Source organism: Podarcis pityusensis, assembly GCF_964106645.2.
Source record: "Podarcis pityusensis genome assembly, chromosome: 11".
NCBI classification, from domain to species: Eukaryota; Metazoa; Chordata; class Lepidosauria; order Squamata; family Lacertidae; genus Podarcis; species Podarcis pityusensis.
The window spans coordinates 48,120,801-48,146,312 of NC_138036.1; the positions used below are offsets into that span (position 1 = coordinate 48,120,801).

Sequence of the window (25,512 nt, forward strand, 5' to 3'; positions counted from 1 at the left end):
TTTCTCAATTTCCATCCTTTTTTATTTTTTAAAAACCCCTTTAATACCATTTTCTTTCACTATATTCTAATATTCCTTCAAGCTGACCACTGATAATAGCTTCAGATAGTGCTTTGCAAGTTATGAATAGATTTATGATACATACCTTGCAATCCTATACTCACAGACCTAGGATAAGCCTCATTGTACTCAATGGGAACCATGCCCCAACTTCCTTTCCTAATGGTAGAAATTCAGAAATGCATCTGCTTTATCTATGCATTGCCAGGTGCTTCCTGCACCACACACACCTGTATCAGTTGTACCTGTGCAGTCAGAAGTGGAGGAGATATATGTCTACATTGCTCTAAGTATGAATCTCAAATCATGTTCTCATACCTTCTGCATCAACTGATTAGAAGGGGGAGCACAGCACTTCTACTGAATTCTACTCAAAAGTAAGTCCATTTGAGTTCCACTGGGTTTACTCCACAGATAAGTAAGAAGAAACAGCTTATAGCACATAAATTAGTCAGGTTGCAACAATTCCCAAAGTTCCATGGGAACTGGCATTGATTGTTAAACCACCCTGGGAATTGAAGTCCTATGAGGGGTGTCTCCTACACCCTTAAGAAACTAGTTTCCAGGGTTCATGGGGAGAAGCCATGAGTCTTTCAAGTTGGCTTATGCTGTTTTAAATGTATAGCACATACAGGTCCTGAGATTTGTTGAAAAGTGCCTGATTTACCTTAATTAACCAACCTCCATGGGAGCTGGCACACTAGATCACACTCAGGTTGTATTCAGACATGGGGACTATTGTGTTTTCTTCTGGGACGTGGGTGGCACTGTGGTCTAAACCACTGAGCCTCTTGGACTTGCTGATTGGAAGGAATCCTCGTGACGGGGTGAGCTCCCGTTGCTCTGTCCCAGCTCCTGCCAACCTAGCAGTTCGAAAGCATGCCAGTGCAAGTAGATAAATAGGTACCACTGTGGCGGGAAGGTAAATGGCATTTCCGTGCACTCTGGTTTCCATCAAGGTGTCCTGTTGCACCAGAAGCGGTTTAGTCATGCCGGCCACATGACCCGGAAAGCTGTCTGTGGACAAACAGACCTGAAAGCAAGATGAGTGCCACAACCCCATAGTCACTTTTGACTGGACTCAACCATCCAGGGGTCCTTTACCTTTACCTTTTGTGTCCGCTTTCCTGATTATAATGTGAGTGCTTCTATCTCAGGTTCTAAGGTTCCCTCTACACTGCGTTACCTGCTGCACTGCAGCTATATGATGAATATACCATCATGTCACACACAACTTCAAATGGTGGGAATGAACTTTATGCTGGGATGCGACTCCAAACCTTGCCATCTATTCCAGTGTAACATACACCCCTCACACAATTTTCTGGTTTCATAGGGTTGCAAACTCCCGCCCCCCCAAGCAAATAACACAGAAATGAGCACTAAGCTTCGACTAACACTGTGCTTGTTTTCCAGAGGTAGTTTTTTATGTCATGTGAAAGATCATATAAAATGTGGAAATTATTGAGTAAGGAAACATTGGGGAAATGGGAAAAAGTGCTGCCTGGGTGCAGCCTAATCCAGTGCTCTGTGCAAACAAGCTCTCTATATGACACATTTTATTTTATTTTATTTTATTTTAATTTTATATGGTGCTTTTCATTATGCAACCTCTCAGAGCAGTTTATAAAATTGCAAAGTGTGATGGTCTCAGTTCAGACTGATACAATGCAACAGAACAACAGTCCATTTAGAAAACCACCTAACCTCGTCTGCCTAAATATCCTAATGAGCCTGGTACTGGTAAATTTAATACTTGTTGGTTGTCACAGAACTCAGTGGCTCTGCAGAACGTGGTAGCTAAAAACCAAACTTCAAACGCACTAATCCAGCAGTCAAATTTTTAAGTGGATGCATATAAATAAATATATCTATCTATATATAAAAGAAACAGCCCTTCCGTTAATTATATCTTGCAGCAGGTGAAGGCTGTCGAGGTAATGCAATACTACACTATTTGGAAAAACTACAGTTCTAATTAGATGAGCAAATAAATGTTCAGTTCAATTTATTAATATAGCTGTAGGCCTTGTTGCAATTTATCTCTCATTTCTGAGACCAATCCATCTCGGGCTGGAAATCATTGTGGTGAAGTAACAGGCTTTAATAATGGATATGGGCAGTGAATTATTCATGCGGAGGGGAGCAGGCCTTGATGCTTTCCACTCACTCCTTTAATTAACTGTGAGATGCTGAGGAGTCCTAGAGTGAGCCTAAGCTTTCCTGGCTTAGCTTCCCTGGAAATGTGAATCTCTTGCAGCCACAAAGAGCTTTCTGTTTGTCAACAGCTTAATCACCCCCAGCACAATCTTCGCGTAGAAGTTACTCAGCAGCTGTTCTTTCATTTACCCCAAATTTATTTGCTGCTTGCAGCAAGTGTCTCTGAGAAAAAGAAAATGTTTTGGAATGGTAATTAAATTCTGTGCTAAAGTAGTCCCACTCATTATATAAAGGAAGAAAGCATAGCTATAAACACAACTTTGCTTTGAAACTTTGGTCTGGTTCAGACGTAATGGGAAACCATGGTTCTCCGCTATGTTTCTGGTGGGCCTTGTGTGAACCACCTCCCCTTTCCCTTTGTTTCTCAGTGGAAGAGATCAGAAGCGTCTGCTTCCGGTTCGTGTACTACTACTACTTCTTTGGCGATCACTCATAGCCGAGTAAGATTGTCTTCCATGAATATGGTTTTAATGGTGCGTCCATAAGTGACTGTGGAGGCCAATTCCGGATCCACACATCCTTCCAGTTCGTGTACTACTAACCACAGTTTCCTGTAGTATCCAAACTTGGGTAGCTTTGGGCTACCCAAGTTTGGATACTACAGGAAACTATGGTTTCAGAACAAGCCAATGTGACCATGGCTTATTCTTCTGGCTTGTGTCATCTCAGACCATTGGCCATGGTGGCTAGGAGGACTGATGGATGGAACAGTAGCCTGAAACATCTACCAGGTTAGAAAAGGCTGGTTTACAGTTAAACAACAACCACCCGGCATAACAACAGCCATAGCAGTCACTCGACACATAAGGATATCATTAAAGGCTTCCTATAGCATTGCCTTCAGTGATGAGCCAATCCTCTATGTCAGGCTTTCTCAACCTCGGCCCTCCAGATGTTTTGAGACTACAGTTCCCGTCATCCCTGACTACTGGTCCTGCTAGCTAGGGATCATGGGAGTTGTAGGCCAAAAACATCTGGAGGGCCGAGGTTGAGGAAGCCTGCTCTATGTAATATGGGTAATATATGTAATATAACCTTCCTTACAAGAGCTATTTGACAAGGACTTGTCAAATTTTCCAGTCATTTCAGAAGTTACGTCAGATTACATTTCTGAAAAAAGAAAGAACATATTTGCAGTTGTTTTATAAGTTCGCAAAACATTTTAATTTCGTCCTTCCTTTAAAAACCGTTAAAGGAACTTCTATTTCAAGTTGTTATTTTGTAGCTGCTTAAAGTTAACGAGTTACCAAAATATTTCCAAGCCTGCACTTGATGCAAGGTCAAATAAAATCCTAAAATTTTCCAAATGGGAGTCTTTTCCAATTTGTGGTGGTCCAGCACCACACTTAACTATTTCTTATAAGGATTCTCTCCCCAGCACTAAAGTAAGCCTGGATTGTTCAGATGGATTTCTTTACACTCCTTCCCCCGCTGCCCGGCAAACATTTTGTTGCAAACACAGGTTTAATGCTTCCTTTCCTTTCCTTTCCTTTCCTTTCTCTACCCCTCTCTTTTCCTTTTGAGTCATGTCTATATTAGCTTGTCAGCTTGCAGGCACAGGACTGTCTTATTTCTTAATAAGTGTACAGTGTTTGAGAAACTTTAGACACTTCACAAATATTATTTTTATGTGAGCATGTAATACTTGCATGCAGTATAACATAACTGCATATATAATAACGTGAGACAAATGCCTTTCTCTAAGATTGGTATAAGCAATGGTTTGCTGCAAGCACATAAGCAACTTGTGTAGGTGATTTATCATCCTTATCTAGCAAATCTACACAGCTATTACCTGCTACTAACAGAGCATCAGAAATGTAGCACACATGAACGTTTATGGAGTCATATTTTGCATTGTGATGACAAGAGCCTTCCTCTTTCAGCTTTATTGTTTGGGGAGCAATAAAGACTGTGGGAGAAGTCTTAGTTGACCACTTCTTTGTAGAAAATTGAATCACTATTTCTATAAATCATAAAATGATGTAAAAGGGCTGTGAAGTAAACAATGATGTATATTAATTAGTAGCTCGACCTGAGTCAATACAAATCAAAGTGGCTTTATGAAAGTATTGATGTTCTTGGGTTTTTTGTGTGTTTTTTTTAAAAAGCTCTTACTAAGGTTGAATTTATTTATGAATTTACCCCTAAGGGGATTGTTCATCGAAATGAATCTATTCGCTTTGAAACCAAAATCATGGCAGCCAACAGGCATATATATATATATAACTGAGCTAGGGCGATATTTATATGAACTGTGGGTCACGTCTATTTTTGACCTAACAGGAAGAAATACAGAAGCACTTGATTAAATAAATAGCATGTATTATAAACCAGCATCCTTATTATGCTTCATTTTAAGTGAACATTGACAGATCCCGTACAACGCTGCACAAGAGAACTAGAGCACCCCCAAATGACTCTCTTAGCACATCATGACAAACCATAGCTAATGGTTCCTGTGAATGCACCAATCTGGACCCCTTTGTCCCTCCCTGCTAGCTCATGGGAGAAATATACCGCCACCTCTGGCTTGGGGTATTAAATATCACATGCCTGTTTGATATGGATAATAAGACCTGTTAGGTGTTGGAATGACAACCACAGGAGATGGAGCATGATCATGTGACTTGGGCAGGGCACAATACAGATAGTCTTGATTTATAAGGAGAGCTACATGAACAGGGTTCTTCTGTACCCTCCAACATATCTCCGATGAAAATAGGGACATCCTATTTCTTCTTCTTCTTCTTCTTCTTCTTCTTCTTCTTCACCCTCCAACATATCTCCGATGAAAATAGGGACATCCTATTTCTTCTTCTTCTTCTTCTTCTTCTTCTTCTTCTTCTTCATACCCCGGCCACCTGATTGGGTTGCCCCAGCCACTCTGGGCAGCTTCCAACATATATAAAAACATGATAAAATATTAAAGACTTTAAAAAACCCCTTCCCTATACAGGGCTGCCTTCAGATGCCTTCTAAAGGTTCTGTGGTTACTTATCTCCTTGGCTTGGGGTTCACATAACTCCATACCCTCTGCCATTTCTTAGATAAAAATAAGGACATCCTACCATGCCCTCCAACATTTCTCCAGTGAAAATAGGAACATCCTAAGGAAAAGTGGGTCAAATCAGGATCAAATCAGAAACCGGGGTGGCTTCTGTAAATCCAGGGCTGTCCCTGGAAAATAGAGACACTTGGAGGGTCTGACACTGCTGTCTGTGGTAAAGGTAAAGGATCCCTGGATGGTTAAGTGCAGTCAAATATGACTGTGGGGTGTGGCGCTCATCTCTGCTTTTAGGCCGAGCAAACTGACGTTTGTCTCCAGACAGATTTTCTGGGTCATGTGGTCAACAGGACTAAACTGCTCCTGGCACAATGGGACACTGTGACAGAAACCAGAGTGCACGGAAACACCGTTTACTTTCCTGCCACAGTGGTACCTCTTTATCTACTTGCACTGATGTGCTTTTGAACTGCTAGGTTGGCAGGAGCTGGGCAACGTGAGCTCAACTATCTACCCTCCATCAAGACCTGGCTTGAGAGCAGTACATGTGAAAAGGATCTAGGAGTCTTGGTTGACCACAAACTTGACATGAGCCAACAGTGTGACGCGGCAGCTAAAAAAGCCAATGCAATTCTGGGCCTCATCAATAGGAGTATAGCATCTAGATCAAGGGAAGTAATAGTGCCACTGTATTCTGCTCTGGTCAGACCTCACCTGGAGTACTGTGTCCAGTTCTGGGCACCACAGTTCAAGAAGGACACTGACAAACTGGAACGTGTCCAGAGGAGGGCAACCAAAATGGTCAAAGGCCTGGAAACGATGCCTTATGAGGAACGGCTAAGGGAGCTGGGCATGTTTAGCCTGGAGAAGAGGAGGTTAAGGGGTGATATGATAGCCATGTTCAAATATATAAAAGGATGTCACATAGAGGAGGGAGAAAGGTTGTTTTCTGCTGCTCCAGAGAAGCGGACACGGAGCAATGGATCCAAACTACAAGAAAGAAGATTCCACCTAAACATTAGGAAGAACTTCCTGACAGTAAGAGCTGTTCCGACAGTGGAATTTGCTGCCAAGGAGTGTGGTGGAGTCTCCTTCTTTGGAGGTCTTTAAGCAGAGGCTTGACAACCATATGTCAGGAGTGCTCTGATGGTGTTTCCTGCTTGGCAGGGGGTTGGACTCGATGGCCCTTGTGGTCTCTTCCAACTCTATGATTCTATGATTCTATTCTATGAAGACAAGCAAGAAGCATGATTCAATGACACATTTCAGCCAGAGAAAAGAAACTCAAGGAAGGAGAAAGCAAGGAGATGAGGGTTGAGGCAGGGGAGGGAGCATCGCCTGGTGGGATGGGGGGGCCCTGAAAACAAGAAGTGCCATATTTGGGCTCAGGGTTCCCCATCTCTGCATCCGATCCTTTAAAACAGACATTTTCAAAGATCTGCAGATGTCACGTGCATGGGCTCCTGTCTCCTTTCCCTGTTTCTTCAAAGAGTGCCATAGGCAAAGGCTAGGGCAGTGCATCTCCTAGCCCCAGAGAGAGCAGGAGCGTCGCAGCTGAAAAAGAAGGGAGGAGAAAGGGAGAAATTAATACTGATCAGGCAGTGTGTTAATGAAACATTTACACAAGCAGTTTATGTGGTAGTAATAAAAAGGCATCATTCATCCCACTCTTTCATTACTTAGCACAATCCTTAAGAGGATTACCTTAAAAAAAAAAAAGGAAAAAGCCCAGAGAGAATGAGAGAAAGAGGGAAGAATGTACTTATCAGTTGAGTCTCAGGATTGGTAATGCTGAGTTCTTAATAGATTGCTCTTGGATTTAGGATTACTGCCTTGCATGTTCTTTCAGGCATTGCTATAGAATAGAATCCTCTCTCCCCCCTTCCCTCTTCCATATGAAGAGCTCTATTGACTTTGTGATGAAATGACCTAAACTGTCCAGTTTATGCATATACTAATCCCATCTGCTGAAGCCCGGCCTCTGTCTTTTCAAATGTAAAGAGTTTTATTTATTTATTTATTTGAGAGAGAGAGAGAGAGAGAGAAAGATTTGACGGGAGGCTGCACTGAGACATGAGCTAATTCCTCAGCTAATATGATTAAAAGCCGCTGAAAGCAGGAGTTGGGGGCCTAACGGCAGCTCGCTGCATTTTTTGAAATTTGGCAGTCTTCCATCTCACAGGGCCCCCGGTTCAAGGCTAGAAAAGGATAGTGTGGTTGTCTTCAGGCTCTCAGGCTCTTTTAACTCGTATCTTATTAGTTTGTGCACCAGTACAGTGGTACCTCGGGTTACATACGCTTCAGGTTACATACGCTTCAGGTTACAGACTCCGCTAACCCAGAAATAGTGCTTTAGGTTAAGAACTTTGCTTCAGGATGAGAACAGAAATTGTGCTCTGGCAGCGCGGCGGCAGCAGGAGGCCCCATTAGCTAAAGTGGTGCTTCAGGTTAAGAACAGTTTCAGGACCTCCGGAATGAATTAAGTACTTAACCCGAGGTACCACTGTATTACAATTATTTGTTACTCCCATCCCCAAATCAATCAATGTTTGGACATCATTCAGGTATCTGAAATGTCATTCCAAATATAGAGTCCCATGCGGGAGGAGTCCTCTTTCCTGAGAAAGAAAGAAAAAAGCATGTTATCTCCACTCAGCCTTGCATCTTCTCCACTGTGCATGCAGACCAACCTTCCTCGACTTCTCAGAAGAGAACTGAAAAGCTCTCTTTGCACATCTGGGAATATGGCTCACGGTCATAATTATGAATGGATTCTCTCAGCATGGACCCACTGGGTAATAGCTACACTATTTTATATAGACATTTTAATAACAGTATCATAAAGTACTATCTGAGCGCAATAAAAAAGGAACAATTAATGACCCATTTTTTAAGAAACGCTGGTTCCAACCATGGTGGTGTGTTGTTGTTTTTTACAAGACACTTTGCATTTTGAATGCCTTCATAGAAAAAGACACACTTTACTGTTCATCCGCTTTCCACTTTTTGTTGAGAGCTTTGGTAAGTCTTCTGAAACAAGCCTGGAGCAAATTCCCCATAAATAACCTCTTTTTATTTTATTTTAAAAAGTATTTTCAATTCTTTTCTTTGTCGGAAGAGGAACAAAAGATTCTTGCCTCAAGGAGAAAGCAGAGAGAAGAGCACTGAAGTGTATCTAGCTTTCATTTGTTTTCTGCTTTATTATGATACGGGAGATCTTTACTTAGGTTTTTCTCAGGCAGCATCCTGAATGAGCAAGGTTTATAACCCTGCGCATGATAAGACTGCAGTGCAGCAGCTTTTCCCAGCATCCCTTTTGTTCTGTCATAAAGCTTGGCCCGAAAGTGTCTCTCTTCCACCAACACCCAAAGCAGCCCTTGTTGTCCACCTGAAATCTTTCTGTTCTCCTCAGATGGGAACATGTTTTGGTTTGTTGCGGCAAGATTTTTTTGCTTTCCTGTTGGGACAAACATTCAGGACAACACAGCTCCTATTTAAAAAGTTTATTGAGTGCTAAAGCACAGTCTTAGCACACGATGCACAGTTCATATAGCCAATGCATTTCCGTGGGATGTCGAAGTGCCTTTGAGAACTTAGAGCAGGCCTCCTCAAACTCAGTCCTCCAGAAGTTTTGAGACTACAGTTCCCATCATCCCTGACCACTGGTCCTGCTAGCTAGGGATCATGGGAGTTGTAGGCCAAAAACATCTGGAGGTCCGAGCTTAAGGAAGCCTGACTTAGAGAAACATTTTCTATTTAGTCTTTTGAGCTGGTATCCTGGTTCTGTTGGGTCAAGGATTTATGCTTGTGCAATGGAACTTTCTTCCCTTCTCCTTGCTCTGTGCATGTGTCATGCCCTCTCTGGATCTCCTCTGGCGGTGTGGGGGAATCCCCTGAACAGATTTAGGAGAAGCATGGTGGGAGCAGAGGAGGGGAATTTCCACTGTTCAAGGGTAAAATCCTTGCACTAATGGAAAAAGAGCCTTCTTGCTACTTTGGATACACGTCAAGTTATAATAAGGGATCCCAAGGGTCATCTAGTCTAACTCCCTGCAGTGGAGGAATATCAAGTATCCATAACAGATGGCCATTCAACCTCTGCTTAAAAACCTCCAAGGAAGGAGAGTCCATCACCTCCCAAGGGAGTCTGCTCCACTGTTGGACAACTTTTATTGTCAGAAAGTGCTTCCTCATATTTCGTCGGAATCTCCCTTCTTGTAACTTGAAGTCATTGTTTCAGGACCCAACCCTCTGGAGCAGGAGAAAACAGCCTTGCTCCATCTTCCATGTGGAAGCTCTCTAGATATTTGAAGATGGTGATCATGTCTTCTCTCAGTCTCCTCTTTTCCAGTCTAAACATCATACCCAGCTCCCTCAACCGTTCCTTATAAGGCTTGGTTTCTAGACCCTTTTGACCCTCCATATGAAGAGTGCTGAGGGATGCAGGTGGCGCTGTGGGTTAAAGCACAGAGCCTAGGACTTGCCGATCAGAAGGTCGGCAGTTCGAATCCCTGCGACAGGGTGAGCTCCCGTTGCTCGGTCCCTGCTCCTGCCAACCTAGCAGTTCGAAAGCACGTCAAAGTGCAAATAGATAAATAGGTACTGCTCCGGCGGGAAGGTAGACGACGTTTCCATGCGCTGCTCTGGTTTGCCAGAAGTGGCTTAGTCATGCTGGCCACATGACCCGGAAGCTGTACGCCGGCTCCCTCGGCCAATAAAGCGAGATGAGCGCCGCAACCCCAGAGTCAGCCTTGACTGGACCTAATGGTCAGGGGTCCCTTTACCTTTACCTATGAAGAGTGCTATTGACTTTGTGATGAAATTACCCAAACCATCCAGGTTGTGCAAAACCTATTTCAATGTGTTTCATTTCTTTTTCAAATGCAAAGGGTTTTTTTGGGGTGGGAGAGATTTGGCTCCAGACCTAAGTAATGCTCCTTGGCCTGTACACTACAAGCTTCAGAGGGAACAGAAAGTTCTGGATAAACAATAGGTGCCTGGGGCAACAGGCCATTTGAAGGGGAGTTGTCTCCCCACAACTTCCGAATCTCTTATCTAGAATTGCTTCTGACTAGAATTTTATATGGTGAAATATAGAAATTTCAGGTTGCAGTGATAATATATGAACGGATGGATTTAAAAAGTGAGAGAAGTAATACAGAATGATGTACATTTGCAATTGTAATATCTAAATCCCCAAGCATGGATGCCAGAAGATGTGCTGCAGTCTGGCACACTCAGAAGTGCTGTGATGCCTTGTGAGGGCAGAATTTTATTGGGAATAAAATTCTTAACAGAAAAAGCAGCAGCAGAGAACAAGTTGCTCCATGTGACATTTCATTTCTTAGCAGCTTGAGAGATTAACGCTCTCACCTGCATTTAATGCATTACAATTCCCAGCTATACAGAAATGAAAACTCATTCTTTATTGCATAAATGTTATACAGAGAAAATGAGAATTTGCACTGAGGCCTTCCCTTCCTGCGAAAATCAGACTATCCTGTTAACTTGAAGGAGAAAGCGAGATTGGCACATTTCCCTGCCAAATAGAAACAGCTTAGTGCAGTACTATATTTCGAAAGTGGAAAATAAGAGGCTACTGTTGTGGAAATATGTGTGATTACTTGGATATGAATAGTGTGAATTTTATTTTAAAAACCCCATCTCGACAGATATGCCTCTTTTGTCCCAAATCACCAAGGAAACAACCAGCTTGTTATCAATGTATCCACCCACTGAATTGCCGAAGCCTTCAAATAATATTGATAGATGCCTTCAATGGTACCTAGCTGAATGCTGAAATGAAGGATATCACCACATCAAGGAAGTTTTTCTCTTTTTTAAAAAGCTACCAATACTTGTACATTTACAGTCAGTGACACGTGACTCAGCCTCAAACAGATGCCATTTTCTCTTGAGGAACAGTGGTGTATTCGAGGGAGGAAAGTACTTCAACTGTGTCTGCCTGGCAAAGAGACAACTATGTCATGTCGGTGGAATAAGTGACAGCCGTGCTTGGCAGAGTCAACTGTTGTACAGATGAGACAACTATTGATTAATTTGCAACTGGACCCAGCCACCTAGGCTGAAACGTATTTGCTCAGAGATGCAGAGTTGAGATGATGAAGTGGCCTTGTCCTTTTCAATGCCGGCGAACTCCTTCGGGGCGCGATGCTGTCTTCCCATATCTCTTGGCTCATAAAGTCATCTGTTTTCTAAAGCTTTGGGGAACGCTTTTGGTTCTGCGCTCCATACAAGTAAAACGGGCTAAAAGAAGATTCCATGGCAGCAGAGGAGGAGAGAAAACTGTCATGCAGGATCAGTTCAGCCTTGAGGATAAAGAGTTTGTTAGTTTTTTCCTACCTGTGTGTTCATACCAGGCAACAGGTGGATTCAATCATGTTTTGCTTGCGAAAGCTGCAACATGGCGCCTTCTAGATCTTGTAGGGCTACAGTTTCCATCATCCCTAACCATTGGTCATGCTGCCTGTGGAGGATGGGACCTGCAGTCCGATCTGGAGGTCCTAATGTAGGAGCTGCCTTGCCCAAATTAAAGAATATTTTAACAGCACCACCCTATGCAGATCCCCAGATCATAAAGAGAATTACTGCCCAACAAGACAATGACAAAAATCCACCAACAGCATACAAATCAATATGGCTAACCTGATCCAAAACACCCACCCACCCCACTCACACATGAAAACAATGATCACCACAGCCAATCACAAACAAACAACCACACCCTAGGCCAACCGCAACTTCTCTCACCACCAAAGGAACACAAGTGAATAGCAGAGAACCTGCACAAGCGACGCTGACACAAAACCCCACATATATTAAGTATATTAACCCCACCCCCACTCGCCTTTCCCCCCTCCACCTCTTTCCCCCTTTTCTTCCTAATGTCTCAACAAATGAAACGGATTTGTAAAAAAATGTTACTTGGGGGGAAAAGAGAGAGAGAGAGAGAGATTGCACATACTTTTGTAAACCAAGAAAATTTTATTAAAAATACATTAAAAAATAAAAATAAAAAATAAAGAGAATTACTCACAGGTAACGCTGAGCAGGACTGTGGCCTAACAGTGCAATTCTAACATATCTGTGTGGAAGAAAGTCCCATTGAGCTCAAATTGGCTTACTCTCAACTTAGAGACTTAAATCATGTTTTAAATATGACCAATAATAATAAACGATTTGCATGAATTACTTTGAATGCTGAACAAAGATTAATTTCTGACTGAGTGATAAAGGTGAGAACCTGAAAGGCAAATCTGTTTATTGAGTTATTTGGACCGTAATAACTTTTAAAAATGAAAGAAATGTGCAGAAGGGAAGGAGAAGGCATGGGAAAAGATGCGGAAGGTTTATTTCAGAATAAGCCGAAGAATAAAACTTTTCTTATTCCTATAACATTCCTGTTTCTTTTGGCAAAGGAACAGCTCTCTGTGGGTTTCTGAAAAGGGCTCTGCAAGATTTTGCAGAAAGGCCCTGTAACAAAGTTACGTTGCTCCTTTATCTTCAAGCAGTCCACCAAGTTGAGTTTCAGTCAGCGACAGAAGACAAGGAGTGACACTCTTGCGAACACTATTGCAACACTATATGCGAACATGCATGAGCAAAACTGGAAGCTGATGTAATGTTATCGCTAGGGCAAATGGGAAATGTTTCAGTATGGTTCACCAAACAGATAAGTTGCAGCAGAAGATTATGGTTGCAGAAGATGCCCTTTTACCAACAGTGCAGTTGGACCTCCCTGGCTGAACATAGGGCCAGGGATTACTGATATAAAGGCTATGTTTGCTCTGGATTAAGTCCCACTTCACTCAATGGACCTTGCTTGAGCATTTGATGTTTCTCTGTGTTCGTCTTTTAATGCAGTAATTCATACACACACACACGCAGAGAGAGAGAGAGAGAGAGAGAGAGAGAGAGAGACTGAGCATTTATCAGTTGCCTTGGGACAAACCTACCACCATTTGTGCAGGGTTTGTTGTGAGGGTAAAAAGTGTCCTTCATCTCAGTGGTGTAGCATGGGTTGCCAGCAAGTAATGCATCCCCTAACCTGTGTTAGGGACCAGCAGCTTCCTCTACAGAGCCAGTATCAGCTTCCCTTTGCAGAGATACTTGGGTGGACTGGGGAACTCTCATTCTCCCTTGGGACCAGCCCTTCACCCTGACTCTCTTCAGTGATTGGTCCGCGGCTCATAACCCACTTATCCTCCTATTCCATCTTGTCCCCGGTGCCACCAGAAGCACCAGCTGACAAGGGGGTAGTAGGGCAGGGCAGGCCAGGACAGAGCTCCTCAGCACCTCCTCGGAGCTCCTCAGCACCACCCACCGATAGGCTGGGACGAAGGGGGCTGTTTGGCAACCTCCCCGAGTGGCAGTCGCAACACCCCATGACCCATATATTTACTTATTATTACGACTTTCTTTCTTTTTTTGCTTTTGAAATTTTGTGCCGCTAAGAATTTTGCCCCCTGTGGCCCCACCCACGCTAGGCCTCTGTATCTTCTTGGAATGGACAAGGCACAAATGCAAAAAATAAATACTCTTCAACTGCAGTATCTGAATGATGATAGAAGGGATTATTTATAGAGCAGCAGGGCTAATCTTTGATAATCCCTTTTCAGTGCACGCGGACAGTCTGAAAGGTCTTTCCCCTCAAGGGCTGATATTTCTCTCTTGTTCTGCAAATTTTCAGCAGATGCTGGCATGGTTAATGTCACTAAGGCAGGGGTCAGCAAACTTTTTCAGCAGGGGACCGGTCCACTGTCCCTCAGACCTTTGTGGGGGGCTGGACTATATTTTGGGGGAAAAATGAATGAATTCCTATGCCCCACAAATAACCCAGAGATGCATTTAAAATAAAAGCACACATTCTACTCATGTAAAAACACCTGGCAGGCCCCACAAATAACCCAGAGGTGCATTTTAAATAAAAGCACACATTCTACTCATGTAAAAACACGCTGATTCCTGGACCATCCATGGGCCGGATTTAGAAGGTGGTTGGGCTGGATCCGGCCCCTGGGCCTTTGTTTGCCTACCCATGTACTAAGGCATTCCCCACACATCACTTTTTGCACTTTGTCCTCTTCAACCTCCTTTAAAAAAAAACAACCAAAAAAAACCTCATGCAGGAATTTAAGGGGGTTTATTTTAGGATAGGCTGTTCATGGTACCTAGCTACTCCTGCATAAATTCCATTTAAGTCTACAGTATTTGCCTTTGGATAACCAATGACAGTATTGCTCCCTAAAAAGTATACAATCTGCAGCTGCCAGCAGTTTCAGTTCTACAGACAAGAAAGGGTTAATTCCATTTGGCTCCAGAAGTTATCTGCCACTGAGCCCTTCATTCTTCCAGGTATGCAGTACTTGTAAAGACATCTGTTTGATTAGGAGATTAACCTATCTAACACAACACCCGGTTAAGTATATGCCTATCCGAAAAAAGCCACAAGATAAATTGCAACCATGCCATGTTAATCTTTCTCAGTGGGGGAGAGGGAATCTTGGACCACTGCTAGCATCAGAGCAGAAGGAATGATGCATTTGATATGTGGAACATCAGGTGCACAGAAAGGGCACATCTTTATAATATTGCCCCAAGGGTGAAAATTGGTCAACCGGTGTCATCGTTAATCTTGCAGCAGTGTCTAAAATGGTGCAGTCATTTAGTCCAAGAAAACTCGGCTTAACAGCCAGAGTACATATTTGATTTGGATCCAGTGACAAATGTATTTTGAAGGCTTCCTGGCTGGCCAATGACATATTAGATCATGTCTGTAAAACAAGATTTAATATTAGAATAGTCAACTAAGAGGACACCGTCTTCTTCCCCTCAAATTCTTTTTAAGAGTCGAAATAGAATTTACAGGGTGGTTTTTTTGTGTGTGGGGTTTTTTTTAGTGTCACACAAACTGCTAAAAGTTACTGCAAGGCAGCTGGAATAAAATATACATTATTGAGTTTATATTTTATTGAATGATTTCCCCCGCTCAATTTCAGAAACAATGCAGATAACTAGTAGAAGCAGGAATGAAGAATGCCTGCTAGCTGGAGAAAGTGGAGAGAATATAAGTTTATAGCATTGCATTATGAATGGGAGGATTCAAGCAGAGGTAAAATTTGATGTGCATTAGAACTCTATTACCTAAATATTAGTTACTCGGAAACCCTATTGTATAAAATCACTGTCACGGCTTACGCAGCCTCAGTTTTAGAAAGCCTTAAGTAATAGCACTTCTGCTTGTTCTAATGGGAATGTTTGGGATTCTCTAGGGCTTTCCCCATGAATCAGATTCTTAAATCACTTTTGTTACACAGAACCATGAAATGAATCCGATAGCTTTACAGGATGCTCACAGAAGAAGCACCACAGAGGAAATAGCCTTTGGATAAATCAATGGAAGGAATAACAGCAAGTGATTGGAAGAATTCTGAAACGCTCAAATCATCTGATTTAAATTATGAAATCCAGGCAGTGACAGAAAGGTTGCCATTGTAACACCAACTGTTAAAAAGCTCTCTCTCTCTCTCTCTCTCTCTCTGTGTGTGTGTGTGTTGTGTAAACTAGTGATGAGTGACATCCTTCCACTCACATCATGTTATAATAATAATTTATTATTTATACCCCACTCATCTGGCTGGGTTTCCCCAGCCACTCTGGGTGCCCCCAACAGAATACTAAAAACACGATAAAACATCAAACATTGAAAACTTCCCTATACAGGGCTGCCTTCAGATGTCTTCTAAAAGTCAGATAGTTGTTTATTTCCTTGACATCTGCTGGGAGGGCATTCCACAGGGCGGGCGCCACTACCGAGAAGGCCCTCTGCCTGGTTCCCTGTAGCTTCACTTCTCGCAGGGAGGAAACCATCAGAAGGCCCTCGGCGCTGGACCTCAGTGTCCGAGCTGAATGATGGGGATGGAGACGCTCCTTCAGGTATACTGGGCTGAGGCCATTTAGGGCTTTAAAGATCAGCACCAACACTTTGAATTGTGCTCAGAAAGGTATTCCTGACAGTTAAGTCCAGTTGCGAATGACTCTGGGGTTGCGGCGCTCATCTTGCTTTACAGGCCAAGGGAGCTGGTGTTTGTCCGCAGACAGTTTTTCTGGGTCATGTGGAACACCAACACCAGAGCAGCGCACAGAAACGCCATTTAGCTTCCCGCCGGAGCAGTACCTATTTATCTACTTGCACTGGTGTGTTTTCGAACTGCTAGGTTGGCAGGAGCTGGAACAGAGCAACGGGAGCTCACCCCATCGTGGGGATTCGAACCACCAACCTTCTGATTGGCAAGCCCAAGGCTTAGTGGTTTAGATCACAGTGCCACCCAAGTCTGTACTGTACTGGGAGCCAATGTAGGTCTTTCAGTTGGCTCAGAAGCTGAGCCAGTTTCCAAAAAAGTCAGGGAGAGGGATGGAAGGGTGATGGGCCTCTCCCCCTCTTCTCTCATGCAGGTCAAACCAAAGTATCCCATGGAAAATGTTTTTCCTTTCCAGTGAACATTTCTCCAGAACTTTCCAGCCTCCCCAGCTGCCTGGACCCGCTGATGGGAGAAGTTACCTCATGATGATGGTGCCTGGAGAAAGCAGTGAGTTGCATAAGGAAAAACCTAATCCCAATTTGATTAGAGATTCTGTGGTAGATTTACAAAAAGAAAAACACAGACTGATAATTTTTTAGAAATGGGCAAGATGAGACAGGCATGAACACACAGAGCATTTTCTTTTCTGAAAAAAAGAACAACCAAGACTCTTTGTGCTCCGCTCCGCTCCCCCTTTTCTCCCACCCAGAATGGCCTTTTCCTCTGGTTGCACCTCAGAGCTGGCGCATCACACAGGTCTGGGCCATGACAGTGCTAGCCTCTCCCCCTCACATGCTCTCCAGCAGCCGCTATGAGGGGCCAAAGGGAGGAGATCGGCAGTGGCAGCTGTGGAGAGGCCACAGAGAGGCAACAGTTTGTTCCCTCGCAGCCACCATTGCCGCCACAGGGACATTTCAGGACCAAATCAGAAGCCAGGACAGCTTTTGTAATTCTGGGACTTGCCCTGGAAACTAGAGACACTTGTACACAAGGTATGCCGTAAAGCAGTGGATCCAAATTAGGGGTCTGGGGACCCCTGGGGCTCTGGGGACCGCACCCAGGGGGTTCACAAACCCATCCCTTGCCTTACCCCCCAAACTAATTTTTTGTCATTTTTTGCATGATAATATCACAAATGTTCTGGTCTGTTTTTGCGCCATGCAGTTTTCCAATATATTGGCCAAAATTGGTTTTGAAATCACACCATGATAATGATTTTGACCCGGCAATATGCAGCAATACATCACTCCTCATGCAAGGGAAAACAAGGCAGCCGATTGCGAGGCGCTGCCTTCCCCTCACGCTGATGGAGAACAGGGCAGTTGATCGCTCTCACTTCAAGGCACCGTGGTACTATCTTCCCCTGGCACTGAGGCGAAGACGCTTTTCTTGGTCAGCAGGAAAGCAGCAGCAGCCACAATGGACTTGGATCTTTGCTGGATGCCACCGCTGGCTGCCCCGCTGATGGCACCTTGAAGCACCCCCCACCCCCCATCCCCTCCCACTCAATCCATGCAATGGAGGTGACTCCGTTTCCTCTCCTCCGCCCACCCATCCAATGTCTGCGACCGCTCCTTCCCTTTGGACACGAGTGGCTCTGTGTTCTAAACCACCAAGCCTCTTGGGCTTGCTGATCGGAAGGCTGGCGGTTTGAATTCCCATAATGGAGTGAGTTCTCGTTGCTCTGTCCCAGCTCCTGCCAACCTAACAGTTCAAAAGCACACCAGTGCAAGTAGATAAATAGGTACTGTTGCAGCAGGAAGGTAAACAGCATTTCCGTGTGCTCTGGTTTCTGTCGTGGTATCCTGTTGTGCCAGTAGCAGTTTAGTCATGCTGGCCACATGACCTGGAAAGCTGTCTGTGAACAAACGCTGGCTCCCTTGGCCTAAAAGCGAGAAGAGCGCCGCAACCCCATAATCGCCTTGGACTGGACTTAACCGTCCATGGGCCCTTTACCTTTATCATCATCATCATCATTATTATTTTACCTTTTTCTCATTCCCTTATCCCCATGCCTGATCTCCAGTTTCAGACATTGTGATACAGTGGTACCTTGGTTTTTGGATGCAATCCATTCTGGAAGTCCATTCAAGTTCTGAAACGTTTGAAAAGTGGAAGCCTCAAAACAGAAAACTCAAAATGGAAGCCGCGTTTCCTGTTCCACTTCCAAGGCATGCTCGAAGACCAAGGCACTTATTTCTGGGTTTTTGGCATTTGAGTTCTGAAACATTTGACTATGGAGGCAAGGTATATTGGAATATCACTATGTTTAGCTGCTGAAATATCACGAGATTGAAAACCAGATATCTCTCAGCTCTAGTCTGCTTTTTAGTATTCCTAAAATAATTTCCTTATGTGAGGCTACCTCACATTTTGTTCAAAAAATTGCTTTGCAGAGGTAACTACCACTGAGTTATCAACATTTTCGAAAGTAGGGGGTCTGTCGCTTGGCTTTTGAAAAATAGGGTGTCCTCAGTAATTAGCTAATTGGGAACCACTGTGATAGAGTATACCTCTTGTGGCGTATTTGCAGTGCGGGGAGAGCCGAGGTGGTAAACAGAAGCCATGCTTTCCCATTCCTGAACAGAACATGGTCTGTTCTGTACATAACATGACACGAGCTATAAAGCATACTTTGTTGTGGATTACAGGGCATGGGTGCACAGGATTTGTGGAAAGCATAAAATGCATTTGGGGAGCACTCTGGGTGATTGCACGGATAAGCAGTTTTCAGTTGCGAAAACTGAAACTAATTCTGTTTGCTTTAATGAAACCATCTGTTTTAGCAACCAGCGTTCAATGGAAGTAGCTCTGAGAAGATGTAGCTTTCTTTTTACATGCTTTCCCCATTTGATCAGCGGCGCACGCATACTGTGGTCGGCTTTGTGCGACATGACTGGCAACGTTATTTCTGAGACAGAATGAACTTTAATGTTAAAGACACAGACGCTTCACAGAAGGTACCTGTCTTGTGAAGCTTGCACACTGCCTTATTCATGAACAACTTAAGAGTGACATTAGCTCAACTTCAGCCAGTTAGGACTTGAAAGACCATGCTTTTGGAAAAATAACATTATTTATGTTGTACATGAATGGGTACATTTTGTATTTAAGTTTTGAATGTCTCTTTCTGGTTGTGCACCAACTGAAACGTGGAATATATGATATCCAAGTTGCCATTATGCAGAGCGGTTGGAATTACGTTTTTTTTTTAAAAGAGAGAATGTGGGACAGTCTTGTGAGCATCACAAATGGTGCATTTATTCATTTGGCCAAGCTGAGTGGAGAATGTGTGAACGCTATGCACACCAGCCATGCGTATAGCTTTTGGAAACCCACAAAATGGTGTGGTATAACCAGAGACAAGCGGTGTGGTGCTTGCATATACTACAGTTTGACAACAGCCAACATCATGGACCACATGTTGAAAAAGCAGAAGGCCTTTGGCTTAGAGGAATATCTAAATCAGTCTTCACCAACCTAGTGAAGAGGTTACCAGACGTCCCCGTTTCCCGGGGACAGTCCCCGGATTTGCGAATAAGTCCCCGGACTTATTCCCCCACTCTCTGCAAGATCCCAGAGAATTCCAGGCACTCACCCAGCGTCTGTGCTCCTTTGGAAAATTGAGACATAGCACAGACTGCCTGGGCTGGTCCTGTGGGTTATCCGAGAGGCGAGGTCCAAGCTTGAGTGCACAGCCATGTCCTTTGAGTTTGCCTGTGCCTTTGGTTAAGAGCAATTGGGACTAGAGGAATGTCACCTTTGCAAATTCCTTTACAAATCAACCTGGTTGAGATTCTTCTTGCAGGTGAATGTGTGGATCAGATTTCAGCTATTCGTTGGCTTTTGCATTTCTCGAAAAGTTGGGATAGAGTTCACAGCTCGAAACACACACACACACACACACACACACACACTATAGCACATTTTGAGAGAAACATGTTTTAAGATTTATTTTTGACATTTCTAAGCTGCCATTCGAAACATAATGTCTTCCCATCTTGGTTTACAAAAGGCATAGGCAAACTCTGGCCCTCCAGATGTTTGGGACTACAATTCCCATCACCCCTAGCTAACAGGACCAGTGGTCAGGGATGATGGGAATTGTAGTCCCAAACATCTGGAGGCCCAGAGTTTGCCTATGCCTGGTTTACAAGATACAAAACCCAACATATAGAAAGGCCACATAAAATATCAAATGGCTATAATAAGAATAGGAACAGTAAACTAGGGTTACCAGACATCCTTGTTTCCCAGGGAAAGTGCCCAGATTTGCGAATAAGTCCCCAGGCAAATTCCATCCCCGGAATGTCCCCTGATTTCATCTAAGGTCCCCGGGAAACACAGCAGCAGCAGTTTCAGCAGCCCGGAGCAGTTGGCTCTGGCTGGCTTCAGGAGCTGCTCAGAAGTCCCCATATGATGGTGGTCTAGGGGCTCTAAGATGCAGCTTCCGAGCTGCCTCCACCTTCCCTGACCCCAGCAACTCAGCTGTGAAGGGAGGCTTCATGCAGCCTATCAGAGCAGCCTCCCAACTCCTACTTGCGTGCAAGCAGGAGTGGGGCAGGGATCTCTCAGCTGGGAAGGGAGGCTTCACGCTGCCTATCAGAGCTTGCGTGCAAGCAGGAGAGGGCAGGGACCTCTCCGTTAGGCAACGGGAAGCCTCTCTTCCCAGCTGAGGGATCCATGCCCCCCTCCTGCTTGCATGCAGGTAGGAATGAGATTGGGGCTGCTCTGATGGGAAAGGAGGCATTACGCTGCCCGAACCTCATCACCGCTGCTCTTGGCCCTCCTTCTCTGCCTTCCATACCTGACCCACCGCACACCGCTTCCCCACCACCACCGCCAAAGAACCAACAGCTCAGGGGCTGCCGAGGCTCATGGAGAAAGGAGATAGAAGGGGAAACATGGTGGTTGAGGTCAAGGCGGCGGCCGCCCCTCTGCCACCACCATCGCTGCAGCATCAACATCCTGAACGTGTAGTATGTATGTATGTATGTATGTATGTATGCATTGTGTCCCCAGATTCATTGAAAAAAATCTGGTAACCTTAACCTGCTGCCCTTCAGATGTCTTGAACTACAAGTCCTATCACAATGTTGGCTGATGAGTATCGTGGTTGAAAACAGGACTGCACCTGGAAAGCTGATCTAAATCCCTTCACTGATTCTGTTTGCATGGCCGATCTTGCTCTGATTCATGGCTTTGAAGTATTTAAGTAAATATATCTCCAAGCAGAAAAAAATCTATGTAAACACTGCTCAAACTTCCTTTTATCTGCTTGTTAATGGGGCACCCTTTGTACCAATAGGGTTTTGGCTGGGGTGGCCTCTGTTAAGTGTACATCCAGCAGCAAACTATGGTTTCTTGTGATGTAATGTGTGAAACAGCTCTTAGTTAAAGCTGCAATCTTTCACCAACTTATATGCAAACAATACAGTCTGTGTATGGACCATTTATTTAAATCACATGATACCCCTGAAGAATCATGGGAACTGTAGTTTGTTAAGGGTTTGATCTACTATAGCTCTGTGAAGGTTAAACTACAGTTCCCAGAATTCTCAGGGGTAAGTAATGTGCGTTAAATTTGCTTTAAATGTGAAGTGTGTACACAGCCCAAGTTAAAATTTGTGCACACATACAAACAAATGTGGTGTGTACGGTATATATTTTTAATCTATAGGATTTTCTTCCCATCCCTGCTCAGAGCCCACTTTGAAATCTCTCTTTCCCCATGCAGAAACCTTTCCAGAAAGGCCAGTGTATTAAATCAAATGGGGTCAGGAGACTTCTGGTCTAGTCAGAAAGTCCTCCCCAAGGATTTAATGTGTGAACAGGCCTCTCTGCCATATATTCTGCCTCTTGTTTGTTTAACAAAGCGGAGGTGGGGGATTACATGATAAATCACAGTCATTTTTATAATGTAAATGAAGGAAGGAGGAAGCCTTTCCCAAAAAGCACATTTGCTTCATTAGAATTTGGGAGCTTCCTTTGCACAAGAAAGAAAACCCGTCTTATGCTCTTCAGTTACCAGATGTCTGTCTCACCACAACAAAGTGATGTGTTAGGGAACTGGGTAGAGAAAAGGGAGCGGATGAACTCCTGACCAGGAGGTAAAAGTTTCTCTCTCTTGGCATGATAGTGCCAGCTACATCTGAGAAACTGCTATAGAGCATTAGTGGCTGAAGGAATAAACACTGGAAATAAGGGTTTATTGGTTTCACATATGCCATACTCCCAAGCCAGCTGCTGTTGGAACCTAACACTCATGCTAGATCCATATATTTTAAAATCTTTAAATGAACTGCAAAGCCCTACTTTCTACGGATCTCTCCAGAAATAACCATCTTTATTTCCCAGATCAGATTTTCAAATCCTGGCTAAACTTTTATATTGAGGGATGTGGCCATGAGAATCTCAGTCTAAGGAATCCAGGGCTCAAATATCAGTATAACAAAAAACTGTTTTAAGGCTGCAGTGTGATATACTTAGCTGGGAGTAAGTATCACTGAACTCAGCGTGGTTTGTTTCTGTGTAGACCTGTAAAGGACTGCAGCTTAAGTAGCCAAACTCAAACCACCAATCTCAGCCAATGCTGCTGCAATGTGGGAATGAAAATAGTGGTTTACCTTACCTTAGTGAACCATTTAAGGATGACCATGACATGGCAGGCGTCTCCCCACTTACATGCGACCACGTATATGTGCGTCTCTGGAAAATAAATAAAACAGATTCAAACCAGGAAATGGTGGGAGAGAGCTGGAGGGTACTTGTGGCTCGCAAGCTGACCTTCCCAGGAGCCTGAAGAGGACTTCAGAGAGGGCAGAAAAGAGACTGGAGGCACAGTGGGACTTTGTTTAGGCCAGGGGTCAGCAAACTTTTTCAGCAGGGAGCCAGGCCACTGTCCCTCAGACCTTGTGGGGGGCCGGACTATATTTCGAAAAAAATATATATTAATGAATTCCTCCGTATAGTTAAAGCTATGGTTTTCCCAGCAGTGATGTATGGAAGTGAGAGCTGGAGCATAAAGAAGGCTGATTGGCGAAGAATTGATGCTTTTGAATTATGGTGTTGGAGGAGACTCTTGAGAGTCCCATGGACTGCAAGAAGATCAAACCTATCCATTCTGAAGGAAATCAGCCCTGAGTGGTCACTGGAAGGACAGATCCTGAAGCTGAGGCTCCAATACTTTGGCCACCTCATGAGAAGAGAAGACTCCCTGGAAAAGACCCTGATGTTGGGAAAGATGGAGGGCACAAGGAGAAGGGGACGACAGAGGACGAGATGGTTGGACAGTGTTCTCGAAGCTACCAGCATGAGTTTGACCAAACTGCGGGAGGCAGTGGAAGACAAGAGTGCCTGGCGTGCTCTGGTCCATGGGGTCACGAAGAGTCGGACACGACTAAATGACTAAACAACAACAACAACAAATGCTCCACAAATAACCCAGAGATGCATTTTAAATAAAAGCACACATTCTACTCATGTAAAAACATGCTGATTCCCGGACCGTCCGCGGGCCGGATTTAGAAGGCGATTGGGCCAGATCCAGCCTCCGGGCCTTTGTTTGCCTACCCATGGTTTAGGCTGCTCAGCCTCCCCACTTAACAGCTGATGCAAGCATGAGCACACTTTTCTGTGTGTCCTCCAGCTGGTCTCAAGAGCTTCAACAAGAGTTTTGTGGAAAGAACTTCAGGGAGAGAGCTGGGGAGGAGGGGAAAATGGGTGTTTAGAGACTTTTTGGAGGGTGCTTCCCACTTACGAGATATTTGCTTATGTCTGTGGGGGCCCTGAATGTAACCCCTGTGTAAGTGGGTGGGGGAGATGCGGGGGTTATGTTCCGGTCCCCTACCCAGTGCATGTGTGGATGGGCAAACTAGATTTCCTCTGTGATTCACACTTGGTTAGGTTACAGCAAATGATAAGCTGAAAGCCTTTGTTAGATGTTAAGCAGGGGTTGGTCATCTTCCAGAAACCAATGAACTCCCAATGCCCACATCCCTAACCATTGGCCATGCTGGCTGTGGAATTCAAACTCCAACCATATCTGGAGGGCCACAGCTCCCGTACCCCAGTGGAAAGCTTAGTGTTTGTCATGGGAACATTCAAATGGAATCAGCTTACTGAAAAGACCCTTTAAATCCCATCAGTTCAATTTGACCTTGATTTTGAATACAACGCCGCTCAACTTGTTTGTGCAGATTTAGAGTTCTTTTATGAAATAATACATAATAAAAATGACTCAATTTCCCATTGAGCAAATCAATAGGTACGGAGCCGGGAATCTCACACTGACAGAGATAACTGCATTTTGTTTTAGCGTTAATAAATTCTTATTTGTCTGGATTTTTCTATCCGCTCCCCGATTGTTTAATACTCGCCGTGCTTTAGTCTGCCTGCTTGTAAAACTATTCGTTCCATCTGAAAAAGCGACATAATCCATCGAAGAACAAATATGTAGGATTAGCACATTATGAAGAATAAAGAGCAGCTTTCAGCTCTCTGCCATAGATGGTGTTTATCACATTTTTCACTACCCAGCTCGAATAACGCAGAGATAAAGGAGGCTGAATACATCTACCATAATAGAGTGTTTTACAACAACAACTGGAGTGCACATAAAAAGATGATGCACGTCTTCCCATATTTTCTCCCTTTTTCTTCTCTCCTCTATTTTTTTTTTTAAAGAAAGAAATTACAAACACACACATTCTCCACTTGTACAAAAGTCAGTTTGGACTTTTTCCTGTCTCTTATGTTAATGTATTCATGGAAAAATCTGGTGCTAAGGGTGGCTCTCCAATTAAGACAAATGAGGCACATTGAATAAGTCCCCCAGGGCACTGCAGGGGTGCTGGCATTAATCGACTTTATTCTTTTCTGTCAGGGCTGAACGGGGGAAACAAAAGCATGAAAATGCAACACATCCACTTACAGAATAATAAAGGCTGTTGTTTAAAAGCGTGAAGAGTTTTGGCACCCTTCTGGGGCCTTATGCAAATGAGGCTTTCCCTGTGCTGCTACCAAGCCATCGGTCTTGGAAATTAAAGATGTACTTGGTCGGGTAAGAGCTGAAAGGAGACGCGCAGTCTGCAAGTCAATTAGATATGTATTAAGCAAATAAAT

General features: G+C 43.9%; 1 long non-coding RNA gene across 1 annotated transcript in view; it reads left to right on the plus strand.

The window, feature by feature from the left end:
• Positions 1-6,035: 6,035 nt before the first annotated feature.
• The window catches only part of LOC308458544, a 344,702-nt gene continuing 325,225 nt past the window's right edge, over positions 6,036-25,512 (plus strand). Inside the window, exon 1 of the long non-coding RNA XR_013977541.1 lies at positions 6,036-6,325. This is a non-coding gene — a long non-coding RNA (uncharacterized lncRNA). The remainder of the gene's footprint in view (positions 6,326-25,512) is intronic.